Genomic DNA, 27,979 nt, shown 5'->3' with positions numbered 1-27,979 from the left:
TTTCACAGCTTTCATTTAGGATCTTGGTGACCCCGCCTTAGTAACAATTATGTTATTATGTTCCTTTTCGGGATTTTCTGCCATCAAATGGCAGGGTTCCTTGAAGGCAGGGACTGTTTCTCCCTCACCTCTGCCCCTCTGTGACCCTTAAAACCAAGTATCTTGCACAGAAGAGGAGCTAAAGAACTATTTGTTGAAATGAGCTTTAGATTACCCCTGTATCTAAATAAAGCCCATCTAAACAAGTCCATTTCCCAAAACACTGGGGTTTTCCTCTTCTTTGTAGCCATCCTCTTCTTGTTTTGTTTTCAAAAGGTTGATTTTGAACTGGAGGGACATTGCAGTTGTCTTGTCACTTAGAGTGATTTGAAAGTGAGAGTCTGTGTAGTGCTTTAGCCTGCCCTCAGCAATCAGGCCTCACACTCACAAGGCTCTGATTGTAGGAGTTGCCTTATTTGCATTGATGAGGATGAGCCAGCTGCTAGAGCATACAGAACTGCACCTGACACAATCACCGAGTTCAGGATTAGCGCGGGGAATCAGGAATCCACTGCGCTGCATGGCAATCTCAGCCCTACATTAGAGTCACTCATGCAAAATGACCCAAATTTGCAATGAGCACAATTAGCAATCCAAAGATGCATGTTAATTTGGGGGCCGATATTTTCCTACATGTCCCTAAATTAAAAATAATAAATATACTCTTTCCTAGGGCGTGGAAATAATTCAGGGGATTATGAGTTTGTGAAAAAAATGTGTAAACCCCAAGAAATGTGGATTTCTTTGGGTAACTAGCCACCCCCCCCCCCACACATATATCAGAGGTATTAAGTTTGGCATCAAATATGGTAAGATCTCTGTGGTGTCATGCTCCTTTTTGAATCAGGAGAAAACAGCTATTTACAAGGATAAAAATACTAAAAATTAACAATAGCTATAATATGTGGAAAAGGGAAATCAAAGCTTTCTTTTTTAAAAAGAGATTTGATATTTTCTATTATGTATTAATATTTCTGAGGCTACATTTGGGTCACACATAACCACTGATACACTCAGTGATTTCAGGATTTTCTAAAAGTGCAAGAGATTATGTTGAATTTTTATTAAACAGAGTCCATAAATCAAATGGAACCTTCTCAAACCCTGTAGTGTGTTTCCATATGTCTGCAGTCTATAGGTATTGAAATGCTCACCTATACTTTAGAAAAAAAAAAAAAAAACACAACATTTTGCAAAAATTGAATAAATGATCATTCAAAGCAAAAGCATGCAGTTCAAAAGCTAAACCTCCCATTGGAGAACAGAAAATTTAATGAGCTTTTAATGGAATGCAATGCTCAGAGTAGTAAATTATTTGTTAGTTGACGATGCAATCAGCATGCTGATTAAGGTTGCTTGGTTTTTTACTAAACATTAACTGAATGAAAACGGGTAGTCCTTGTTCTGCTTGGGGGGCTTTAAGGAAGCAAATGGACTTTCAGAACAGAGATTGTCAATAAAGGTGAGTGCACTCCAGGTGTCATTTGAATATGATGATAAAATACTTCTGATAAATATTTAAAAGCATTTTAAATCCACAATGTTCGCCTAGTGTATTGTGGACTCTGTTTAAAGAAACAGTGGGCCTTAGCAGGCCTAACAACAATCCCTCTATCTCTCTCTAGAAAGAAATATCTAGATCTGCTTTCTTTTATTGCAAAAGAGAAAAAGGGGGGTGGTATGCTTTGAAAATAATAAGCCAGCATGGACTCTGAGACCAGGAACTGTTTAGAATGTGAACCTAAAAAAAAGACAAAAAGGACAAAAATCAAAACAAAGGAAAATATTCTGACAGCAAATAAAGGAAGAGACATCTGTTTCTCTGGCTAGATTAAGATAACATTTTAATTAAGCAGTTTCGATATTCTGATGTTTTTAAATAACTGCCATTAGAATACATATGTATTTTTAAATTTATAAATGACGGCATTCTGAGGGCAAGTAGTATTGTAATATTGGAGTTATAGCCTGCCTAATTTAAGAGGTCTGAAGGGGGAGTAAAAGAAAAAGGGCAAAAATTGAAAATAAATTATATAATGCTTATTTTTGTTGTTAGATGGTTAATACAGAATTTATAAGGTCTATCATTTACCACATACTAATTGGTATATACAGTTACTATAAATTATTGTTTCTGAGAGAGATTTTGTTACTAACTGTGTTTAAATTTCTAAATTTCTTTTCTCCCTCAAAAGAAGGGGCTTTTTTCTGTTTGTTTGTTTTGCTCTCTACCAATTGCAGAATTATGGGTTTGTAGGTTAATTTTCTTTGAACAGCTACAAAGTTCTTTTTCTATAAATCCTAATTAGTTTCATCATTGGTGATTCTCTGGCAATGATCAGGTACCCTTAAAATCCGATAAATAACTACCTCTCACTTTTAACTATTCCTGTTTATGACCCAAGAGGTTAAAAGCCTTTGACTGGCATTTGACTTCTGACCTCATATAAATGTTATCTTATCAGTTCCTGCTTGTTAACTTGTATTGAGTGCTTGTCCCTGATGGCTTTTAGATAAAGGGTTGTGGGCTTCTTTCTTTTTTTTTTCCTTTTTAATATATTTCCTATAGGAACTAAGCCATTTGCTTTGTTCTATGCCTGGTGCACTCCAGTCTAGAGAGTAACCTGCTATAAATCTGTTATAAAGCCCCAAATATACTTTTATTTATTCTCGACATTATTTTAAGTTTAGCTTTATGGGTGGGATTTTATCGTTGAGAATATATATTTATTATAATTAATAGCAGTAATTACTAGCCATCTTAATCCTTTACCATGTTAGTCAGGAAACTGGTTAGCTTGGTATTCTATTAAAAAAAAAAATGCAAAAAAAAAAAATTTTAGCTTTGCATTTACACCAGCATGAGATGAGTTAGAGAGATAATTTATGGAAATCTTGCCTCCCCAGACTTTAGAAGTCTGCCTAATGAGAGAGTCATCAGTAAGATATATCTTTTTTTTAAAAATTGAATCCAGACCATGAACAGGGCATTTTCGAACCTTTGGGGATGAAGGAGGTGGCCTGGAGCCCTCCTTTTCTCTTCTGTCCTAAGAATTAAGAAGGATTTCGGCCCTTTATTCCATTTGCAGCTGTGTGTGTTGTTCACACATTCAAGTGTGTACGTATGTGAGTCCAGTCACTGTGTACAAATCTAAATACATTTGAATGTTTGCATTTTAATCTCTCCATACCTCCATGGCATCATGAGAGTATTCTAGGCAGATATTGGTGCCTCCGAGGCTGCCTCATTTGCAAATGACCTACAATGTGATTTCTAAACAAAATATTACATTAATTTCTATGTGGAAAACAGGCAGTAAGGAGGGGAAGAAGGAAGAGGCAGCCATCTTGGAGTCCTTTTGCCTTTTAGCCTCTTTTCTCTTCCCAAGGCTCGAGAGAGTTAGAATATTATCTTTATTTTTAATTGGCCTTGAAAGTAATGCAGGAAGCACATACAAGAGACCTTTGTATTTGTGTTTGGGGTAGAAAAAAGTTGTAACCTCTTTGGACTTTAAATAATAACTGCGACTATAGACAAACTACACCTATTATTCTCAACCCTTCTAAATAAATATACATATAAATGAAGCATATGCCACAGCTTGTAAGAGACCTGCACAAAACCTATTAGGGGAAACAAATGTCTATTTGGACCATTCGTTTACTGTTATCTAAAGAATTAATATGTCAGTAAAGTTATCTGCCCTTCCTCCTCCCCCATTCTTTCTTTTCTCCCCAAACACACTCTCACATGCACACACACAAACACACGCATTCAGACACCCCCCAATCTGGAGAAATGGCAACCCTGGAAACTTGCCTTTTTTTTTTTTTTTTTTTTTTAATAGGAATTTCCCACTTTCTCTTAGGTCTTAAGTCTTTAAGAAAGCAAAAAAGACCAGCTTTTATTTTTTTAATTTTAATTTTCTGTGTGTGGAGAGCTGGTCTGGCTCTGTAGTGCCCTGACACTGCTTTCATCATGCTCATATTCTGGCAACACACAGGTTTCATACAATTTGTCCTAACTTTTCATTTCAACCATTGCTTCTCTCAGAGTGGCCAGAGTTTAAAGACAGCGAAAGCAAAGGGAAAAGAAATACCACGGCAGGGGGAAAAACAAACCAACCCCCAAACTGGTGCTGGTATTCACAGCACTGACACATTCTCAAATGTTTTCTCTGTAGTTATAACACAAAAGCGCTTTCTTCCCTGTTTTGATGTGTTAAAGACGGGAAAGAGAGAGGACACTTGGAAGTGGTAAAGTAAGTATTTGGAAGCACAGAGAAGGTGTTTCTCCTTTGAATATCCAGCATGTGTCAATAACATGTAGAGGCTTACAGTTTCATATTAATTAACATTCTGTAAACGGAGAGGGGATGAAAAGTTAAATTTAAGCAAGTTGTGGCACACCGCCGAACTTTGAGCTACCAGCGTTGCCGTTTTGTGAGTCATGAGAAGTGTATCTGAAGCCCCTCATGCTGCTAGCTCTGAAATAAGGATAACCAGAATCCTGAGGCCCTCTGAAAAGGGGGTGAGGATATCCAGAACAAATTACTATCTAATTCTGGCATTTGGCAGAAGAGACCACGAACTTTTTTTTTTTTTTTAACTCCTTTAATGTCAGTAATCTGAAGTAATGTCAGTGATTTTTTCCTAGCCCGTATTATTTGCAGGTTGTTTTCCTGAGTGAAACAAGTAAGGATTTGAAACACAAATAATGACCTGATTCCTAAATACTCTCTCCTATTCTGGTGGCCAAATTCTCTGAGTTGAATCCCAGAGTCCTTTACCATTATATTTTGTATTCTGGCTTTTTTAGAAGTAATATTTAAACATGTAAGCTGGATGACTTCAAAATTGGTGTAAGTTACACTACCGCTTTTTTATATGTAATTAGTGTATTAACATATAGGGGTAAGTCTTAGTATACCCAAAGAAGAAAAAAGTGTTCACTTTAACCAGTTTCTGTATCAATCAAAATGAACTCCCTCAGAATCGTTGGTGTATTTTGAAACATAGTTAGACGAAGACGACGACGAAGGGGAATCGAGGCCCTTGGCTTTTCTGTAGAGCTGTATCGTCAAGATTTATAAAGTTACCTAAGGGTGTATTAAAATATATTGCCTTTGTATGTTTATATGTTTATAAACTTACCTCAGGAATATATTAAGAAATACAGCCCATTTGATTTTTTCCCCCCATTCCTTGCCAAAAATCAATCCTGCTCTGTCTGGAAAAAAATAGAGACTTCTGTGATGTGATATCATATACCTTTCTGTATTTCAGCAAAGACACAGAGGACACAGAACCAAAAATATCAGTATTTTTAGGACCCAAGTTACAACTATTAAGGTTTAACCCCTTCCTTTGTAAAGACCGATAGAAATGGATTTCTCATTTCTTTGGTTTCTGTCCTCCTCTTTGCTTTTTTTTTTTTTTTTTTTTTTTTTTGGTATAAATTAGCTTTGTCCTTTCTTAGTAAAATGTTTAAATCTGGGCACATGCTTGCTTTCCCAAATAGATTCTCATGCTGACTCTCTGCAACTTGTCTTGGTTTTGGAATGGGGAGCGGTTTTCCTTATTTAAAAAGCTTTATAATTCGGACTCAGGGAGCTAGAACCTCTTTCTGTCCATCTGGACATGCTCAAGGGTCATACCCAAGATCATAAGCCATGTTTGCATCCTCCTTATGGGAAAATGGTAAAATAATATACACAAGCATCTGATACCAGGGGCATGGCCTGGACACACACCTTGCCCTCCTCCCCTTGGCCTCGCCTGCCCTGAAGAATGAATACATCCATCTCCAAAGTTGATGCTTCGAAGTGACCAGTCAGACGCTAGCAGGTCAGCTGGCTATCCTCTTGGACAGAGGGTCCATAAATCAGAGACATGTTGGTGTGGCTGAAAGAGGAAGGTAGTCTAGCCTGAGGGAAGCCACGTAAATCTCTCCCAGTGCATTGTTCCTGGTAGGGAGTGGGGGGTGAGAGTTGGGGTAGCTCCTGGGGCCTTGCACTGTTATTAATGCCCGGGCCCTCCTGCAGTGGGTGCTAACTTGTTGTGCATGAGAGCTGCCACCACCCTTCCCAAACATCGGGCAGCTTGGAAAAGTCAAGCACTGCTGAGCCCTGATTTTCATTTAATAGTCAAAACCAAGATGCATTTGGGCTATGATGATAGGACAGCTCCCTTGAAAAGATTATTTGAACTACAAAGGCATTCATTTAGGGCTAGCGATGTTGCAAAAGGGCCTGCTAGAAATTAGCAGCCTGTCCCGGTATTTGGAGAGCAAGAGTGACAACTTATTGGAAGTTCTCAAGGAATCATTTATATTTCACACTCCACTAGGCAGCTGATTTGAGATTGTCTGTTAGCATAACAAAGGCTCTGAGCCTGTGAACTTCAGAAACCTTTCGACCTCTTAGCTGCTGGCATGAATAGCCCCCAGTTCTGCCTATAGAGATCTCCCAAAGCTCCCCTGTTCGTGGCTAAATTGTTAATCAGGGTAATTTAATATAGTTTTCAATATGCCTCATCTCTTATTGGGAAAGGTATTCACAGCTTCCCTACCCCTGAAAAAAAAGTTCTTTTATTCAAGTGTGAGAGGGGCAGCTGCAGACAGACCCCCATCTCTCGCTGCTCCCCCCCACTCCTCCTCTGTAGCAGCAGCAATGTTCGGAAGGGCAACCACAGTGAAGGGCCAGAAAAAGAAACTCGAACTACGATGCCTTTGCCCGCACTCCAACCTGAACCTGAAATTCCAGCCTATTTACGCTGGGAACCGACAAAACAAAACCCCGAAGCTCAGCCATAACTGACATCTCAGAGCCAACACACACGCGTGCGCGAGTGAGCGTGCGCGCGCACGCGCGCGCGCTCACACACACACACACACATACACGCACACGCCACACCCCCTTCTCCTCCCTCCCTTCACTACCACGCTTCCCCTCCCTCTTCATCTCCCAACTAAGCCTCTCTTCTGGCTCCCGACAAAACCCACCAGACCCCAAGGCCTGCTAATTTTCGTTTCTCTCACTCTTTGGAGGCAGCCCACACCATCCTGCGTTCTCCTTCACACAGTCACCCTCAGCCCGGAGCCGCATCTTCTCCCAGTGTCACATATACTTGTTCTCACCCGCTACCTCGCACACTATCAATTCACATGCACATTAGTTAGCTGAAAAGAGCCAGAGCACAAATATATTCATTTTAATCCAGTTAAGACCTAAGAGGTCTCATAGGATATTATTCAATAGTTTGAAAATCAAGTATAAAACTCAGATTTTGCTACACTGTTTCATCTCAGAGAGGTCTGCAGCCAGGCCTTTTACTTTCCTCCAGTACATAAGGTAAAAAAATAAAATAAAATAAAGTGAATAAAAAACAATCACAAGCCACCCACCCACCTTCACGCAACCACTCTTCAAGTGTTATTTTGTCTTTTTAAAATGCTGTGTTTCTCATACTCATGGGCAAAGCCAAAAGAAAAATTCCATACAAAGAAGGAAAAAATATGAAATCACTATTTTAAAAAACAGAAGGATACAAACTCTTTTCCATGCAAGAGTTTTAAAACATCTATAATCTTTTTTTTAAACATCTATAATCTTTAATCTTTCATTTTTATGCGAGAATTTTAAGACATCTGTAAATGTATCTGAATGTTTCCTGATTGCTTTGGTGGTGATTTTCTGTGCAATTGTGCTCTGTCTTTGTGCGAATTGAGACCCTGTGTCTTGCTTCTTCCTGAAACAGCCATTTCTCATTAGCCCTGTCTTGGTTGGTGTACTTGTCTCTCAGCCTTCTAAAGTTGGATAAAGACAGGATCTAGTGCCTGAACTATTTCCTTTGAATTTGCTCTAGTTAGTTTGGTCCCTGATGAGGGTATGGACTTCCTTCACACACTTGGGATCCTAGTCTACCAAGCATCTCAAAACTGCTGAGATGGGAGACAAATTCTATTTATAAGAGCCAAGAAAGGATTACTAACCTCTAAAATAGGAAGTACAAATACATACCCATAATCAATAAAACAAAAGAGCTCAGCCTCTTTCTCAAGATAATTTTTCTTGTAGTTAAAAGAAAAAGATTTAAAAAATATATTTCCTGGTCAATTTTAATATCTAAACAATGCCCAAAGGTGACACTTGGGAACAGAAAATAAAGTAAGTGTATCTGGTTATTATTTTATATGGCAATCCAAAAATCTGCATTTTTCTTAAAAAAAAATCTGACTGCTTAAATGTTAATGGTGTGGAAGTTTTTATATCATAAGCATTTTTGTCAATAATATATGCATTATTCATTTTAATGACGGGCCCTTTAGTTTATTTTATTCTGTAAGTAGTGATTTTCATTTTCATGATGTCTCAAACCAAAATATTTTAAAAATATTGATAGTTACAAGTCAGTGAAACAATATTTTTGGTTTCTCCTTTAAAAAGCCACCCCCCCCCCAAAAAAAAGAGAGAGCGAGCAAGACAGGAAGAAATCATTCATATAAAAATTAAGAGAAATTTAACTTTCAAAAGATGGTTAGAGAGAAAACATATTATGACTTTCAAACCTAAGAAAGAAAAAATACACAATTTGCATTTTTTCAGTGCTTTCGCTTAACATTTTTTTCATTAGCCTTTCTTCATTAGAATTTATGATCCATGTCCATCATTACACTTTCACATCTCTGATTTCTGTTAAATTTTCTAACAAAGGTTAATAAATATAAAGGGGGTAAAAGGCCTATTTACTTTCACCTAAAGTCCTCAATATTTCAAGGTTATTTGTATTTGCATGGAAATTTTTCCATGTTTTAATTTAAATTATCAAAATTTGGAATTAATTCTATCTGTTGTTAGGAAGTAACAGGAATTTTTCTTAAAGGAACTGAACAATGTGATTTTGCTAAATTATAACATTTTCTTGGTGTTGGGCCATCTAACACCCTTTCTAGCATGGCACAGTTTGGGCTTCACATTTATGGAAGGAAAAGGGTTGGGGGGAGAAGGATATATATTTGGAATGGTGTTTGACAGGGGGAATGAACGCAGACACCAGAACAATTATATTACAATCCCACTGGGAATGCCAGCACCAAATTTAGCCAGACTGATGGGGTACTGTCTAGACGGTCCCTTTTGTGTATCAGCTGTTTTTTCCCTGCTTTATTGCACTGCCTGAATGTGTGAGTTGAACATGCATATGGATCCCAAACATAACCATTCCTGCAACCATACATTGCTATTAAACTTCCTCTCATTTGGCTGAGAATCAAAGGTTGTATATTCCTACTATATTCTCTTTATAATATTTTGTAATTAAGATGCAGCTTCCAGAACTAGTGGTTTAACAAAGCTTCAAAGACAAAGTAGAAGGTGTTTAGGCTGTTTTTTTATATGAAAAAAAAATGTACTAGGTAAACATTTCTATCTTCTCAAACATGTCCACCTCTTTTCTACAGAAGTAGAAAAGAAAGCCAGGAAGAAAAGAAATAAAACAATGAGAAGAAAAAGGCATAGCACATGTAAATTACCACCTTTCCTTTTGAAAAGGGCAAGGATAGAAAGAAAGAATATTTATTAAATGTTTACAGTATAATTAATGGCAGTGTGTGTGGCTTCCCCCCCCCCTTTCTTTATCTCTCTTTATTTGGTAAACCAAATAGAGTTCAGGAATCAGAGTTCTTTTGAGGGCTTAGAAATAGATTCCCAAACTCTTTTAAATATATGCTTACAAGATTACTTTAGTGTTATTGGGCAGATAGGAAATCCCAGAGACATTTCACATCTGGGCAACTGTCAGGATTTTGTTTTGTTTGTCAAGATAGTGCAGGAAGGCTAGTTCTTACTGATATGTGATTACAGTATCCATACAAAACATTCGTTGTTCAAAGGAGCAAGTATGAACTCTTAAACAGGATATATATTCCATGGGTGACAGGTACTAAAGTTGGATGCCTTTGCTAGCAACAAAGAATCTGAAATGAGTGCAAATTAATTATCCAATTAACAAATAAGAAATAGAAAACATTAATGCTAATGAAAGTAGTATCAGATCTACCTCTGTCAATGAAAGGTTTATCAGCAACTTTTATCTACAGTCACCAAAAACTGAAAGGTGTAAGAAACTGGAATTCCACAAAATACGTCATTATAAATAAAAATCTTGCTTCCCACTATTTAGGGAAGCGAACCCTACAGCACAGATAACTTTACTAATATGTATACAATAGCAGGGATTCTTTATTTCATTTGCTGTAATTTTTTTCCCTTAGCAAAATGAAAAATGGTGAAAGTTTTTGCCCTGAAGGAAAACAAAATCAAAGATAGAGTTGTTGATAGAAAAAAAATTTAATAGATATATTCTGATTTCGTGAGCCAAATTTTGTCAGTGACTAAATGATGGAAATTGATTTTTAAAATAATAATTTTCCATGCCTTACCCCTAGAACTCAATAACTACCACATACTAAGGACAATGAAGATTTTATTTGCCTTTTGAGGACTGGGTATTGAAGAGGGCCGCAAGAAAGAGAAAGTAAACTTTATTCCCAATTTTACTGAACAGGACAAGGCTAGAAGTCATCTGTTTTTTCACTTTGAAACATCAGATCACAAATCAACAATCATACACCACAATTAGTGACACAGGGTTGGGGGATATTTCCTGGTTGGAAAGCGTTACGAGTCTTGAACAGCTGACACTAAGCATGGAGACCCTGAGTTACACTTGTAGGCACTGATGCTAACAATCTCTGAGGCCTTAAGTTTGGCATGGTTGAGAAAAAATACAACCAAAGGCAGTGACAGAGAGCAAGAGAAACCAAGCCTGGGAAATACGAAAGCAAGAGAAAAATGGGGTGGGATGGGGAAGAGCGGTGTGGTTTGGGGGTGGCCTGCCGGGGGTAGGGAGTGAGAAAGAAAGAGGAGAGAATGGATATTCTAAGCATTGTTTTAATCTAAAACAGAGATGCTTCCAGGAGAATGCATTTCAATGGAGCTGAGCCAAAAATAATTATAGAGATTTTCTTGTTTTGTTTTGTGAATGAAGAGCATCTCTTTTCTCTGGAGATGAGAAAGAGAGGGAAAGGGAGGGAGAGGGAGGGAGGGAGAGATTGAGAAAGGAGCAGAGCCAAGAGATTGAAGTGATGCCCCTCTGCCCCTTTGCTTCCACACAGCACAGTAGCAGACCTTTCTTTCTTCCCTTTTCCAAAAGCTGTTGGCACGGGATTGTGTTAGGAAGAGAGGGAAGTGGCAGCAGCCCTCAAACCTAGCTGGGTTTTCTATTCTAACAATAGCTTGTTTACTTTGATAAGGCTGAAGTATTGAAATTGGAAGCAAGATTGGGTTGGGGAGGGGGCAGGGACACATATTTTAGGACCTAGAAATAAAATTGAGCTATTTACAACTAAAAATATTCCCCTATTTGAGACACTTGAAACTTCCTTTGTTTTTTGTTTTTTGTTTTTACCAATTACATTTGTTTCCTTGTTTTTCATCATCAATAGCAAGCTACTAAAGGAAATAAAGTATTCTCTCGATTTTCCTCCATTTTTTTTCTGTGATGCAAAATCTTTATCTTAGAACTTTTTTTACAGGGAAAAAATTGTCATTTGTTAAAATAGCTTGGGCTATGACTGAATTTTTATAAAATAAATATACTCTTCAGGAAAGCTGGTATAAAAAATTTTATACTAATATGAAATACACAGGATTGGGGGAGAAACCCACCAACACTAACAGACTTTTGGGAGGAAAGGAAGTAATTGCAATTTAGAATTACTATCTAAAGACTCTTAGTTTTCTTAAGTTAAATTGATTTGCGTACAAATCACATCATTACTTACTGTCTGAACCTGAATATTCTCTCCAAATCTCTTATGTTAGGTGTTGTGCCATGCTAATGACCCTGTTATTTTTATCATTCACAGACGTTAATTCTACAAGTGGATTTAAGGTACCACTTTTATCTTTGTATTACCTGAATTTTTAAAAAACAAAACCTAAGAACCAGCTCCTTTCCTCCACCTTGTATTTCACAACTTGTAAAAATTAACTTTTGTTTTTAGGAATATTTGACCCGTTAAGTTTAACAATTTAGTCATCCAGTAGAAGAACAGCATAGTGTGAGCTTAGTGGGTTAACACCAAATAGGTAAACTTAATGGGTTAACATCAAAATGACCTGGATGTGAATTTAAAACAAGAAAAACTACTTGTGTTACATTAGTAGTCAAGATTATCTTTTGGGTTAAGCATAAATAACTCAGAAAGTAGCAAAGATGGATATAATTTCCTTTAAAACTTCTACATATTAAAATTGTCCCAGTTTTTCTGTCAAAAAACAATTGAAATATATAGTAGATGGCAGTAAAGTTATATGCTTCTATTATGTTGTTAAGGTTTTTTTTTTATTTCTTAAAGATGGAAAATATCTTCATGTACATGGGACTTTATTTAGGGATTTTCAAAACACGTTTTAAATGTCACTGTGAATATATTGTGTAAATCTATGAATATGAGTTTTATAAATCCACATTTAATTTAATTAATCATATTGATTCACTTGACATTTTTCTCCTCCTAAATCTCCCTTTCCCTTCTTTCCCCCAGTCTCTCTATTAAAAGCAATTCATTCACAGTGGTAGACTAATTTTTGAAGCAGATTTTACAAAATAAAACCTATGATGGTTTTAGAGGAACTTTTAAAAGCATTCAACTTAAATTTGTTAGAAGTGGTTAAAATGATTATTTAAGAATTCAGAGTACTTAATCACACTAATCTTCACAATCTATGTAAAACCCAGTATCCCAAATGAGCAGATCTACTTTTTTTTAGGAGTACTTATTAATATTAAATAACCAGAATAATCTAATATGCTTTAAGGCAAAACAAGTGATGAGATTAGCAACAAATACTTATTTTGCCAAGTTTTATGAGAAAACTTTACCTCTTTTAAAATAAAACAATTTATAAAACAGAAAAATACTTAGTGATATTTAGTATTTATTAAAACCCCAATATACACCATTTGAGAATTTATATTTGATTTTACTATGTCATTAAAATTGTTGAGGGAAAATAGTAGTCTACTAAAACATTTAGAATATGGTATATAATAATTTATTATTAAAGGCAATGTAATCTGTCACGCCAACATAGGTATTTTCTATCAAGCTCTGGAACAAATTTGGAAACGAGGGGACAAAGACAGATTTACAATTGGTAAGTGTCCCAAAGATATTAGCAAAAATAACTAAGCTGAAACGAGTATAGAGACATAGGTATCTGCATCAAGCCTTCTATATATTATAAGAATATATAGATATATGTGTACAGATAGGCTAAATGCAGATACATTTATCATTTGTTTGCAGTGGTCATCGTATCATAAAATGGATTTTTAAAGGTTCTATCTTGACCACTTCTTTTCCAGCCCCAAATTACGAAACCAATTTCAAAGCTTTGCTCAGGAAAGTTATGAATCACTTAAAACCAACCATCGAAAAATTGCACCAAAAGAAGTCCTCTTTGCTTGTTCTTTTCATTTTGTAGAGGTATGGAGTCCAACACGCAACTGAGGGTGGGGGTGAGGAGAGAGAGGAGGCAGCAAGAAGCAATCAAAAGGATTAGGATGGAAACTTCCTCAAGCTTCACGGGCTTGTTTGCTGGCCACAGATGCCATTATGGTGTATAGATAAGATATGTTTAATATGAAGACTTTAAAAAGAGCCTTCACACTCCTGAAAATTCAGAGGCAAACCCGAGCCTCTTTCTTTAGCCCATATACTTCACTACATTGGCCCAGGAAGCCTGGCTAAAGATAGTTTCGTCCAGCTCACACACTTAGGTTTTGTCACTTCATGTCATAACCTCCACATTACTTAAATGTAGTTTTAAAATGTGTTAAATGGAAATGCTGATATAAGCCTAAATGTAGCTGTACTTGCTGTTTCTGCTCTAAGTTCATTCATGGTAGTGGATTTAGTTAAAGGGCCCAGAACAGCCATGCTTAACAGTAAGGAAACAAAATCCTTCTGGCTTCCATGGGGGCTAGGTATATGTCAGAGCAGAGGGAACTCACTGTAGATATTTGAGATAAACAACTTCTGTAGAAATGGACACATTTCGTTGGTGTCCTATATAATATAAGGAAAAAGATACTACATTACAAATAAAGCCCCAATCGCTTTTTTTTTTTTTTGGATACTAAATGCTATTTTATATATCTTGGACACAGAGAACATCCAGTAAAATTTATTATAGTAAATAGCTGACTCCAGATAAGAACCGGTAGTGATCTGAGGTGTCTATTGAATCATAATCAAGAACTACCTGGTAAGCATTAGATGACAATAAAGGGTATTCTTACTAAAATACTAGATGAATTGATAAGAGAAAATGGTCACTCTGATAGAAAAGCTAACAGAAAATAGCAGTAATTATGTGTGTGTTATACACCAGCATCCTGCATTACATCCAGTATGCAGTGTGCTGTTTAAAAAAAAAAAAAAAAAAAAAAAAAAGTATGGTACCTCGTCTGGATGATACAGCTGCATTAGGAAGTTTTACAGAATGGCTTATTTTCCAGAACACAACATTTAGCTTTCCCACATGCTTTTTTTGGTAGAATTTCTCCTCCCAGTTAAAAACTGGTTTTCATCACACAACTGCATAATTATTTTTCTGCAACTAGCGATAATTACTTGTTTTGTGTATCTCTACTAGAGTGATTCAGTGTTTGCTGTTCTACCTCATAAAATGCATCTGTATTAGAGGCATGTGAAAAGGAGTATTGACCTTATATAATATATTGCTATATTGGTAGGGGCACACAGCTCTAATTCTTTGTAAAAGGCACAAAAGTCTATATTGCTTTGAGTTTTCCTTTTTGAATGCTATGTGAGTTTTCTGACTAAAGCATAAAACTGGAGGTAACTGAAGACAAGAAACCTCACAACATGGAAATTACTCAGTACACAAAGAAACTCTCAGATAAATGTACAATGGGTGACTGAATAAAAAAGGCTGTTGGAGGGATTTGTTGATAGTGGCATCATAGAAAACTCTGGAATCAGTGTTTGTGAGATCTGTCGCGCCAAAAAATCAAGAACAGATTTCAGATCATTCAAGAATATCGAATCATTTTATGTTGCTCACAAAGCTCTCCACAAATACAAATGAAAATTAAGCAGAGCCCCTCCTGTCAGTCTTCTTTTATCTTACAACAGCACTTCTCTTTCTCTCTTTTCCTTCCAACTCTTATTTGTCTGAGGTTCTCCTTTCTTTCAAGTTCTCTTTAATCCTTGCTTTCCCATGTCCCTGTTTAGTCTTATTCACCAGTGATGCCAATAAAAATAAACAGTCTATTTAAAACAAGTGAGTCAATGCCAAAAAACGCATGATTGATGTGTAGCTTATTTTTTTTTTTTTTATTTTTTAGTGAAACTACACCTTTGGCATGGTCTTGTTTAATTTTTTTATCATTTAAAAAACATAACACATAGAAAACATCAGAGAATTGAAGGGCTATTTAAGGTCTTTGGATTTATTTATAAATATATGTAATGTTAAATGCAGTGGAATCCTTGTGAGACTACTTTCGTGCTTACTGATCCCAGGGTGCAGAAAGAATTAGCTTACCCAGGAAAACTCAAAGTCATAATTAGTCTTGTGAATTATAATAATCGGGTCTCATCCTACATTTCTTTCTCATGTGGTACTCCCAGTGGGAGTTCTGCATGAAAAAGGACTACAGGATTGGGCATTAACAATGGTATACCTGCAAAATATGAGCATTTTCCTATAGCACCAATCAATGAAATTAGAAATCTGTCCCATGTTGGTCCTCTGCCCTTCAACCAATTAAAAGATTAACATCGACAGATTTTTCAAATTTCAAAAGGAAATTTTACTCTTCGTTTTAAAAATACCTCTTAAAATTGTAAAATAAAACTAGAAGTTTTCCCCCCAATATACCTTTTATTCTTGACTCAGTTATAGCTCTATGGTGTGATTAATTTTCACTTTCAGAAGAGTTAGCAATGCTTAAGTTTTAGATAATTTCCTCAAACAAACAGAAACAAAAGAGCAAGTAAGGAAAGACTCAGTGAAACTCAGTAGAAAGCCATATGGAATCTCAAGGCTCTCAGATCAACTATTTTTCCTAAATTGATTACTCAGGGTTGACTGACTGAGATGACCAATTATTTTGGTAATCAGACCTAGCCTAAAATTTTTTTTTTTTTTTTTTTTTTTTTTGACAGAGAGACAGATCACAAGTAAGCAGAGAGGCCGGCAGAGAGAGAGAGAGGAGGAAGCAGGCTCCCTGCTGAGCAGAGAGCCCGATGTGGGGCTCCATCCCAGGACCCTGGGATCATGACCTGAGCTGAAGGCAGAGGCTTTAACCCACTGAGCCATTGAGGCGCCCCAGACCTAGCCTAAATTAAAGAAAAAAACCAAGTGTAATAGTTTCCCAATCCTGAGATGTTGATGTTTTGTCACAGAAATGTTTTTTATATGAATTACATTATGATGGACTGCTAAGTAGGCTTAGAAAAGTAAGCAGAATACAGTCATAATTGCTCATCCATCTAGAGCCCAACTCAACATGGTCCTAATAACCCTAAACATTTAGACAACAGTCCTTCAAGAGGTGACTGGATAAACAAACTGTAGTATATTAAAACGATGGGATAATACTCAACAATATAAAAAATGAACTTTTGATACATTTTACAATATGGAAGAATTGCAACATAAATATGCTACAAGAAGCAAGACCAGAAAAAGAAAACAAATTATGTATATAATAGTTTAGGGAATTCAAATTAATGTATAGGGACAGAAAGCAGATCAGTAGTTATCTGAGGGAATGATCAGGAGGCAGGAATTACAAAGAGGTGTGAGGAAACTTTTGGGGGTGATGGATATATACCCACTGTCTTGACAGTTTCACAGATGCATACAAATGGAAAAACTTTAAAAAATTTTACAATTAAATATGAGCAGTTTGTTATATGACAATTTTACCTCAATAAGGTTGTTAAAAATAAATGGGCTGATTAGAATGTATATAGCAGCCAATCAGAATGGATGTTTGCATTAACAACAAAAAATTCAGACTAGGTTTCAGAATCATCCAGGTGATTGGGACCATGTATATTTGACCATGAAGAATCTGAAGATTGAGATGTTCCCCTTCATCCCCTTCCTGATGTTTATGATCCCTAGTTTAGTTCAAAACCATTTTCCATAGTCTCCTGTTAAAAATCAACGCCATTCTGACTGAAGTGAGCATCAGAAAATGTCGGAATACCACACGTGTTTGAGATAGAGGTAAACTGAAATATACTTTCTTCTAGAGCAAATAGGATCCCTCTAGAAAACATTTCAATTTTACAGTTGTGTGTTCTGCCACAGCATCTCCAAAGATTTCCTCTTCTCTTTCTTTACTACTGTATGTGTCATAAGAATGGAGTAGGGACCTAAATTGTTAGGAAAACAACAGAAATTACCAGAAGATATTTGTCTCAGCTAGATATCCTATGTGAGCTGATCAATTTCTATTCAATTCAGCAAAAATTTATTAAAATCCACAATAAGGTGCAAAATTACCATACTGCAAACTCTATTCTGGAATGGAGGGCGACTGAGTTACCTACCAAAGTGCCTCATATAGAAGAAAAAAAAAAAGGGACTGAGATAACTTCAGTTTATTATTATTTTTTAAAAAATTTTTTGGTATGTTCCAAAATTCATTGTTTATGCACCACACCCAGTGCTCCATGCAATTATTCGTATTGTTCTATTTTTTTTTTCAAAGATTGTATTTATTTATTTGACAGACAGAGATCACAAGTAGGCAGAAAGGCAGGCAGAGAGAGAGAAAGGGAAGCAGGCTCCCTCCTCAGCAGAGAGCCTGACACAGAGCTTGATCCCAGGACCCTGGGATCATGACCTGAGCCAAAGGAGAGGCTTTAACCCACTGAACCACCCAGGTGCCCACTTATTGTTCTATTTTTATTATGTGAATGTTGTGCTTTATCTACAACTAAATTTTTAGATGCATAGCTTGAGTTTGATCAGTGTCCATATTAAGGACAGAGGAAAAATAGCCCTATGTAATTTTTAAGAATGCCAGGGACTAAACTGAAAGTCAAAAGACATATGGAAAAACTGGAAGCAAACTGAATATATATGCAAATTGACATTTTACTAAGAGAACATGCTTAAAACTATGGGTTTATCAAACATATGTCAATGAAATTGAAACCAAAATCTCTTCAGCAAGTAGAACTGATTTCTGAGTGCAAAAATACATGCGTTTTACATTACCTGAAGTGGAAACATTTTTCCATCTCACTCCATTATGATGTATTATTCTGATTTTAGAGATATAATACTAAAAATATATTAAAGAAAACATTTCTGTTTAGGGACTTACATATATCTTAGTTTTTAAAAATGTCTATCTTCTTGCCAGGGTCAATCCTCACATAGATTTGCAAAATGAAAGATGTGCCATTGATCTTGGATTTAAACTTATAACTTATGTTAGTATGTAGCTAATTCCTGAATTCTAAACCTGTGTACAATAGCTACGGTTAAATATTTTTGTGGATATTTGTCTGAAATGGAAAAAAATAAGAGAAATTCAACTTTGTGCTTTGTTCATGTCTCCCGGTTTTCTTTTTCATGTCTTCTTTCCTCTGCTCTTCCTTCTTCTTCTGTCACTTCATTACTTAGCCACTGATTTTTTTCTGCTATTGTTAATGTGGATCAGTGACCAAGACTTTGTCTTAACCTTGAAAATGCAATTGCTTTAAGCAAGTCCCCACACTATTTCTTGACTGTGCTTAGGCACTAAAAGAGCTCTTAAGATACAGTGTCTGTGATTCTGTTTTCTTTTGTTAACTTTTAGTACTGGATTTTAGTTGTAACCAGAACCAATTCAGTAAGAAAGGAATTCAAAGGTTCTTGGGGCCCCTGGGTGACTCAGTGGGTTAAAGCCTCTGCCTTCCGCTCAGGTCATGATCCCAGGGTCCTGGGATCAAGCCCTGAATCGGGCTCCCTGCTCGGTGGGGAGCCTGCTTCCTCCTCTCTCTCTGCCTGCTTCTCTGCCTACTTGAGATCTCTGTCTGTCAAATAAATAAATAAAATCTTAAAAAAAATTAAAGGAATTCAAAGGTTCTTAAGTAAAAATAATTTTAAGAAAACAACAAAAAATAATAAAAATTTAAAAAACAAAAGGTTTTTAAGAGGTCCTACCACTGCCTGCTGTCTACCTGGTATCTGATGTCCCATATGATCTAGTGAAATGAGTACACCTTCTTCTCCTTAAGACTTTGTGGGAAGGGTCCAAAACAACTTGTCTGGAAGCTGATACACAGAGGGGAAACCCTGTACTTAGGTTCCTAGAACTGGGGACTCTTGCCAAAATAATCCAAAGAGCCTTTTGGTATAGAGATAACTAAAAAAGCTGCTTTCTTTGCTCTAGAAGGCTCAACTTCCTTTCTTCCTGCATTCTTTACCTGAAGGGAAATTTAAAGTGGCCATGATACTTCATGGCCACATTCCAGATATCTGTGTTTTTTATCTTAATTCTTTGGCAAAAACCCACTTTATTCATTTCATTGGATTTTCTTTAGGCTCAATGTGATAACGTATGTGAAATCACTTTGCAAACTATGAAGGTATGATAAAAATTTGAGTACCATTTACTAAAAACAGAACACTAGAAATTGATACGGTATAGCATGATCAGCCAGGTACATATTGATCAATTTGGAGCCTTCACTTTTTAGGTCCTGACATAAGCGTCTTGTTTGCGCATACACACTTTTTTTTTTTAGTTCACAGAAAATCAGATCATTAGGTACGGCTAACAAGATGCCCCTCGTGATGTTTTCCCATGTTATCTGGAGGAAATACTGAAAGAGTTTGTCAGCACTGAACTGTTTGGACCTAGAAATCTCATCCAAAAAATCTTGTCTTCTTAGAGATATGTGAAAATGTCTATTGGCAAGCAATTTAGATGATATCATTAACAAATCCTGTCCTCTATTATCACATACCCACTCTCCTGAAAACTTAAAGACCCTTCTTTTCCTCTCATTGATCCATTAACATAAAATCATTTTCTAATTCACTGTTATAAGTAATTAAAATTAGAATGGATTTATTAATTAATGTCTACTATAACCATTATTAATTAATCTTAACTATACAGCATTTCATATAATTTGTTCCATAACTCTTCATCTTTCAAAAGACAGAATTCAGAGTTACCTCTGAGGACAGTGGAACCCACAAAATCAGTTAGGAACTATAGATAGAACAAAGAAATAAAATTATTTGGCAATTCAAAATGAAGAGCTAAACAGATATTATAAATCTTCATATTTCTCTTGCCTGATGCATTAAATTACTCAAGATTGGAAAAACCAATGCAATCTTCAAATTCTACTTTGGACATTGCTTTTATTCATCAACTATCCAAGGAATATGATAATCTCAAATTTTTACTTATATAGATGTATAATATTTAGACAGTAAAAATTTTATCTACTTTCATTAAAATTTCTGCAAAATACAAAATCAAAAGAAAGTACCTTTTTAACCCAGAGTCTGAGAATTATTTGCAAGAGATTGGTGTTGATTAGAAAACAAAATACTACTTTACCATATGTCTGAGGAAAGTTATGAGAGCACTTTAAAATACCCATGTTCCATGTATTTACTTTACCTAAAATGACATCCTTTGCTAACCACATTATTTATCTGTAACTAATTATTTTTCCAGGTGTTTACTGTCCTATCCAAAGACCAACATATCATGTCGACCCTTTTTCTAAGTAATGGCAAGTGGCAAGAATAAATTTTACAGCATCCTGTTTCAAAATAAGCAGAGTTATAATGTGAGGATGCCTGATGTAACCTAAGCAGATATAATAAGCAGACACAGAGAGTTAGATATGGGATAAAGGCAAAGTTCTTTTAATGGATTCTAAAATGAAGCTGAATTAGAGGAGAATACAAAAGACATATAATTATGCCTACATTTACCTTTTCCCCAAATAAGTAACTCAGTTATTCCTTTCTACTGACAACTGATTTATGGCTCAATCCAATAATCTCCTACCTTTATACACAGTAGAAGGTGCTGGCTGCATAATGGAAAGGGCTTGAGACCATGTACCTCAGGAAAGGTGCTACATGATGTCTTTAAACATGTCACCTGGTCCATTAAAAATGACCTAGATAAGAAGTGGGATATTTTGCAGAATCCTACAAATCTCTCCACTGCTCCTTCCTAGTTTCTATCTGTTACCTTGATTGGTTTAAAGAGTCACTGATATGTGGTTCCTGATGCTACCTCAGTTTTTGGGATTTCCTGTATGTCTCTTGATAATCAAAACGAGGAACTCGCCATGACGCACCTGAAACTCTACTGGTTCTCTCACTGCCTTCTCCCACAGTCCTTCTGTACCAGTCCCATATTATACATTGTCTGACAACTATGTCTGGTGTTTTCTTTGATCTATGTTAACATATGTATCTGGTCAATTGAGAAAAATAAGCAGCTTATTTTTAAATTCTTTTTTAAGATTTCACTTATTTATTTGAGAGAGGAAACAAGAGAGATAGAGAGCACAAGCAGGGAGGAAGGACAGGGGGAGAGGGAGAAACAGGCTCCCCAGTGAGCAGGGAGCCCACCAGCAGGGCTGGATGGATCCCAGGACCCTGAGATCATGACCTGAGCTGAAGGTAAACACTTAATGGACTGAGTCACCCATTCACCCCTAACAGTTTATGTTAATACTTAGTTGACCACCCAGGCCGCCAATTAGGAAATAACTGCATAAAACAGTCAAAAGACTGTATAATTCAGAACTAAGATGATAGCAATAGGGAGGAAATATGATGGGCTTAAGAGCTGCTGAAGGGATAGAATCAATAGGGTTTGATGACTGACTGGTTCACAGAGAAAAAGGAGAGGGAAAAACTATGGATCATGCCTTAATTCTAGCTCAAAAAATGGAGGAAATCCTGATGCCATATATTAAAATTGGAGACACAGGAGGAAAAGCAGATTTTGGTTGAAGGAGATGTGATGAATTCAGTTTTGTATAACTGAATCACAGGTGTGTCTGTAAGACTTCTGAGTTGTGGTGCCCAGTGTATAGTTAAATATAGGGTCTGTAGATCAAGCAAGAAATCTAGCTCTGCAATGTACATCTGAGAATACAGCATTTAAAAAAACTAAATGATCAATTATGTTTAAAAAAAAGTCAAAAACTCACATAGGATATGGACTGAAACCCACTGGGTTTCCCACAAAACGCTGTTGATGAATATGGCTAGTGGAGTTTTAATCAAATGATGGAACAGAAGTCTGGAGGAATAAATAGAAAGTGGAGGAATGGAACCCCTTATCCTTTCAATGAGAACAGCCATCTTTTTTTTTTTTTTTTTTTTTAATCTCAGGATTAAGAACCAAAATTGCTTCTGTGGTTTCTAAAAAATTTAAAATGAAGTCTTCTACCTTTCTTTCCCATCTAGTAATGCTTAGTTTGATGTTCGGACTGAAATGAATTTTCATGTAGCTTTTAGAGAGTTACAGAATTCAGAATATATTGCATCATATCTCTGATATTCTCTGGATAAGACAGTGCTGTGCCTTTGCCTTGTACATAGTAAATGTTCAAATAATATGACAGCACTTAGTAAATGCTCAAGTAATATAACTGTAGGCATTCCTAAATATCTGAATCTAATCTACTTCCGAAAATGTGTGGGAAAGCAAATTTTTTTGTAGCAAACACAAATATTTTATTTTAAATGGGAAAAATAATGCATTCTTCATACAAGCAAGAGCCCCAAACAATTCCCCTAAACATCATCAAAACACTCTTAAACATATATACAATAATCTACTAAGGATTTATGCATTATAAATCCTTATTTATAGGGATTTATACTTGATTATTTAACATTTAATACACTCTAGTCAGTACATTGGTGTAGGTTACAGACAGTATCAGATACAGATTACATTTGCCTTCTACACTGCAATGAATATGTTCTAATGTAAATAAGCAAGAAGATACATTAAAAAATACTGAATGCGAGTAACAACAAAATAAAATAAACAAACAAAGGCATTTTTGTTTTAAGTGGTTACTTTCTGATGAGAGTCAGTATGATATGGGAGACCATTTCACTTGATAATGCATAACTCCTCCAAACAAGGCAAATGCAAAGCAATTCCTTATTCAAAGAGTATCAGAGATATGAATGCGATATATTCTGTATTCTCCTATTAACACTCTGAAAGTTACATGGAAATTCATTTCAGTCTCAGCTTCCAATTCTAAACTTGGGGTAAATGTTTGTAAAAGTTGCTGTTACCATTACTAGTGTTACTTGGACCTTGGACAAGGTTGCTTTAGTTATGGCACATGTGCAAAGCAGAGCAGTAGTTCTCAACTGGTTTTCATAAGATAGAGGTCAGGGATGCTGTAAAACATCCCACAATGCACAAAACAGACCCTCCTAACAGAACAAGCTAGCACAAAATGTTAATAGTACTGAGGTGGGGAAGCTCTGAAGGAGAGAAAGACCAGAATCAAACCAATATTTCAGAGGAAACCTCAATTAAAATAAGGAAGAGACTGAATATTGCAAAATCAAAAGTTAGAATGAATTGATGTTATTAGCTTGGGGAACCAAAAAGCAGGTCTCTTCATCAACGGCACCAATAAATCTAAGAAAAGGAGCTACTCTGGGAGGGACTATGAGGAAAAATATTAAGTTTAGTTTTTACTATGTTATACTTCAGGTAGGGGTGAAACATCCAAATGCATGGAATAATTTTAAATAATTTTCATTCATATAAGAGGTTTTGTCTAAGTTTTGTAGTTATTTTTTAAAGCGTTTAGATAGTCTTCAGGTTACACATCAACTAACACATCTAAGCTCTAACTCCGTACCATATATCATACTTTTTTCACATGCAAGCTCAACCTCCAAGAAGTTGCTGGAGAATGATATTACCACCCCATTTAATGGATGACAGAGATGAGGTTTAGAAAGGCTAAGTAACCAAGGTGATACAGCTATAAGATCATTATACTAAGATTTAAATCAATGTTCTAAGTCCTGAGCTTTTTGCTAAAATAATTTTCTTTTTGTACTCATGCATGCTCCAATTATTTCAGACAATCCCCTATAACCACATCTTCACTGAGCTTAATAAGTAACTTCCCCCAGCTACACACACACACACACTCACGTACACATACAATTTTAAATACATTTTTTTGTTGTCCTTATAAAAATAATCTATGTCAATGTAGAAGTTTGGAAAATATAAAGTACAAGTCAAGAGGATAAAAATCATCATTACTTCTACCACTTGGAAATATCTACTAATAAACAACTTTTAGGTAATGATTTGAATTTTTACTGTTTTTCTCTGCTGATGGTTTTGCTGATATGCAGTGGTATTTCTAAAATTAATCGTGAGAAATTAGAAAGAGGAGAGAAAGGGAAAGATGGTATACAAGCTAGAGAATTAGCTCTCAAATTTAAAAGAAGAACCTTGGGTGAGGTGGGGGTGGGGAGAAAATATGGGGAGGGTAATTTCTAGAGCCTCTCTCTGCGCAAGGAGTTCTAGGGACTTAATAAGCCTTAGTTCATCTGTCATCTCTATGTTCCATTAATGACAAGATTAAATGGAAGCTACACAGTCCAGGGTGCTTATCATTTGCAGACTCAGTACTAAGAGCTTTACTCACATTATCCCATTTTATCCCTGCAGCAACTTCGAGTAGGATATTATTTCCAACTTAGAGAAGAAACTTGGGCTTAAAGCGGTTTTAAAAACTTGCCGAGTTCCAAATCTAGTAAGTGGGGAAGCAAGAATTCAAAAGCAAATTTGGCCACAGAGGCAGTGTTCCTCCTCTTTGCTATGGTGTGTCTTCTCACTGCACACAATCAGGTGTGGCAAAGTGCCTAATTCAAGCAAGCGAGAGCAGAGCATAGAATACTGTCTCAAGGTTTCTAGCTTCAGACTTCCCTTTCTTTTCTCTTTGTAGGAATGGGTTGACACATGCCTTCTGGGATATGGTTTGAAGATTCTGTCACCAGATATTTTACATTTGATTCCACTGGAAAAATACCATGTGATAAGTAACTTGCATGAGAAGATTAGTATGCGCCCGACACAAGAGTTTGCTGAATGAAGAGTCAGAAGAAAGGAACTCTACCAAAATGAAGGTCCCTTCTCTAGAGTAACTTTAACAACAAGTTGAGCAAGACTCCTACCAAAGTTTACCACTTATTTATCTAGAGTAGCTGTATTTTAATAGGTAGATGTTGGCTGACTAAAATTACTATTACCTGCTACTTTTCTTGAGGTCAGACTACTGCTCATGTAAAAGAGATGAATATCAGGTTAAAAATGTGGAATTATCACATTTTGTTCAAATTTAAAATGAATAAGCACAATTTCCCTGGTTTTGACAAACATTTGAAAAATGTAGTCTTTGGTTTTTAGCTTTAGCCTGAAGGATGGAGCTGTTGTAAAAAAGGAAAGACCTTAAGTGAGTAGTATTTTGGATACATTTTTTTCAGCTAGCTCTCTACCTTGGGGCTATTCTATGGTCTGTTGAAACATGTTCTTCCTGTGAAGCTCAATGTAGATCACTGGTTTTACATGAAGGCCTATATTAGTCACTTACAGACATTTTTACACATAACTGTTGGGTAACAGTGTGTGCTTATGTTATGATAAATGTTTCAAAGCTACTGTTCTCTGGAGTTCTCACATAAAAGAAAATATTTATCTCATTAGAATTTTAATCACACTACAATTAAAATGAAATGCAGTCGACAAAATATTAATGCAGGTATGTCTGAAGATCAACTACTTAATGGTTAGGTCCCTATCTATCATTCTCTGGCTTTCTGAAGGTCAATATATAGCAAAGCCAATGAATTAACCTGCAAGTCAGAAACATAGTATCTGTGTAACTGTGGGTCTATTATTAATTGCTTAATAAAGTGTGTGACTTATTGATGAGAGTTTATGCTGCCTGTTCTTTTTAAAATTCAAGCCTAATTCAAGCAAGCTTATGCCAGGCTGGGTTGTTACTTTAAAATCTCAGATAAATGAAGATTATTTTTGATGCTAGATATCACTGTTAACACTACAGGAAGTAGATACAATCATAGGATGGGAAGGCAAGAAATGGATATATAGTCTCTTCTCAACTTTTCTTTTGGAGAAGGGGACGCTGAAAATCAGTGAAGACAACAGAGTTGCTCAATGTCACATAGTTAGTAGTAAAGCTGACCCAGAACTCAGGTCTCCTATTTCCCAGGCCACTGCTATCCAAGACACCAAGCCACTGAATTTCAAGATTCCAACCCAGGGTCTGGTTTTGCAGATACTGCAGGTAATTAACCTTGCAACTTGTGAGTCTAGCCTTTTGTTTTCTGTGTTGTTTTCTATGCAAAGTGAAGTAGGAATTAAGTAGGTAAGGCATAACGGAGAAACAGAAGCTTGCACTAACTGGAAATTATAGCTCACAGTGGCAGGTGCCATGGAAATTTTTTAAGGCTACATTTGGTGAGGATGAGCCACCTATCTCCCACTCAGCAGTGAATGTGTGAAATAACTAGCACCAACTTTAATCTTACAACAAGAACTACCTGTGGGTTCCAGGCAGAAGGATGGAACTCTGTGCAGTCTCTGCCAAGTAAAATGGATTACTGAAAAATAACGATACTTCAATTGCCATTATGGTTTTTATGTTGGCAGTAGAAGTCAAAAAATAACAATGAATTTTCCCACTAATTTTCCACTGCCACTTTCTATGTGAGAGCTTTAATTATTCATTTTGCATAGTGCTGAATAACAAAATGATTCAAAGCTTTGGTAACAACTCTATCAGCACTCTACAAAGGAGAAAAGAAAGTTCTTGAACTAAGACTTCACTCTAATTATACAAGACTGTAGCAAAACACACACACACACACACAAACAAAATTATAAACAGAAATGGCTATTCATTTCGGTTTTTAAAAGATTTACTTTGGGGCGCCTGGGTGGCTCAAGTGGGTTAAGCCTCTGCCTTGGGCTTAGGTCATGATCTCAGGGTCCTGGGATCAATGGGCTCTCTGCTCGGCAGGGAGCCTGCTTCTCCTCTCTCCCTGCCTGCCTCTCTGCCTACTTGTGATCTCTGTCTGTCAAATAAATAAATAAAATATTTAAAAATTAAGTAAATAAATAATAAAACACTTACTTTCATCATGCAAATGGTCACTGGGCAGTTAAAAGTTAAAGATAATTAAGTTTGGCAATATTACCCAAATTACATCAATTATTTTGTCAAAATAGAGCTACTTTGTCAAACTGATGCCAGAATTTGACTTTCAGCTCTGCCAAAAAAAGTTTCAACTGGCTTAACATTTCTCCATTTGATTGTTAAAGGTCTTTGGCAACAATCAAATCAGATTGGCCAGCTGAATCCTAATTCCTGGTCTTATTCACACTTCCTCACTACCTTTTCATGTCTGAACAAGTTAGCCAGAGTTATGGAGTAGAGAGGAGTCAGCTTTTCCTATAAGATGTTTGTGTATCAGCTTTTCAGAGCACCAGAAGAGAAAAGTACTTCTGTGTCTTTTGCGTGTCTGTAAACTGAAATGACTGGTTTGCAGTATAATAAAGTTACAAGCTGACATAAGTCTTGGAAATATTCAACCCCGTGTTTCCCAGGTTGAGATCATTTTAGGAGGCATATCGATATCCAATAATACAGTAAGGAAGTTTGTATCATTTCAGGCTTTTTGAACCTTGCAATTATATCAGGAAGAAAGTCTAAGGCTGGTGCTGACAAAGAACTCTCGAACAGTTTTTTCTTGCTTTTTAAGAA

The 27,979-nt window shown here is 36.2% G+C and overlaps 1 long non-coding RNA gene and 1 pseudogene across 2 annotated transcripts in view; one reads left to right on the top strand and one right to left on the bottom strand.

Moving 5' to 3' along the window:
• LOC309860848 (elongation factor 1-alpha 1 pseudogene) overlaps positions 1 to 27,979 on the bottom strand; it is a 424,877-nt pseudogene that overhangs the window by 338,301 nt on the left and 58,597 nt on the right. The gene's annotated exons all lie outside the window — the stretch shown is intronic.
• On the top strand, positions 1,239 to 26,126 carry LOC309860849. Its single transcript, XR_014309666.1, has 2 exons — positions 1,239 to 1,501; positions 25,139 to 26,126. It is a non-coding gene; the product is annotated as an uncharacterized lncRNA (long non-coding RNA).

Source organism: Mustela nivalis (assembly GCF_964662115.1).
Source record: "Mustela nivalis genome assembly, chromosome: 3".
NCBI classification, from domain to species: Eukaryota; Metazoa; Chordata; class Mammalia; order Carnivora; family Mustelidae; genus Mustela; species Mustela nivalis.
This window is presented reverse-complemented; position numbering and strand designations above follow the sequence as displayed.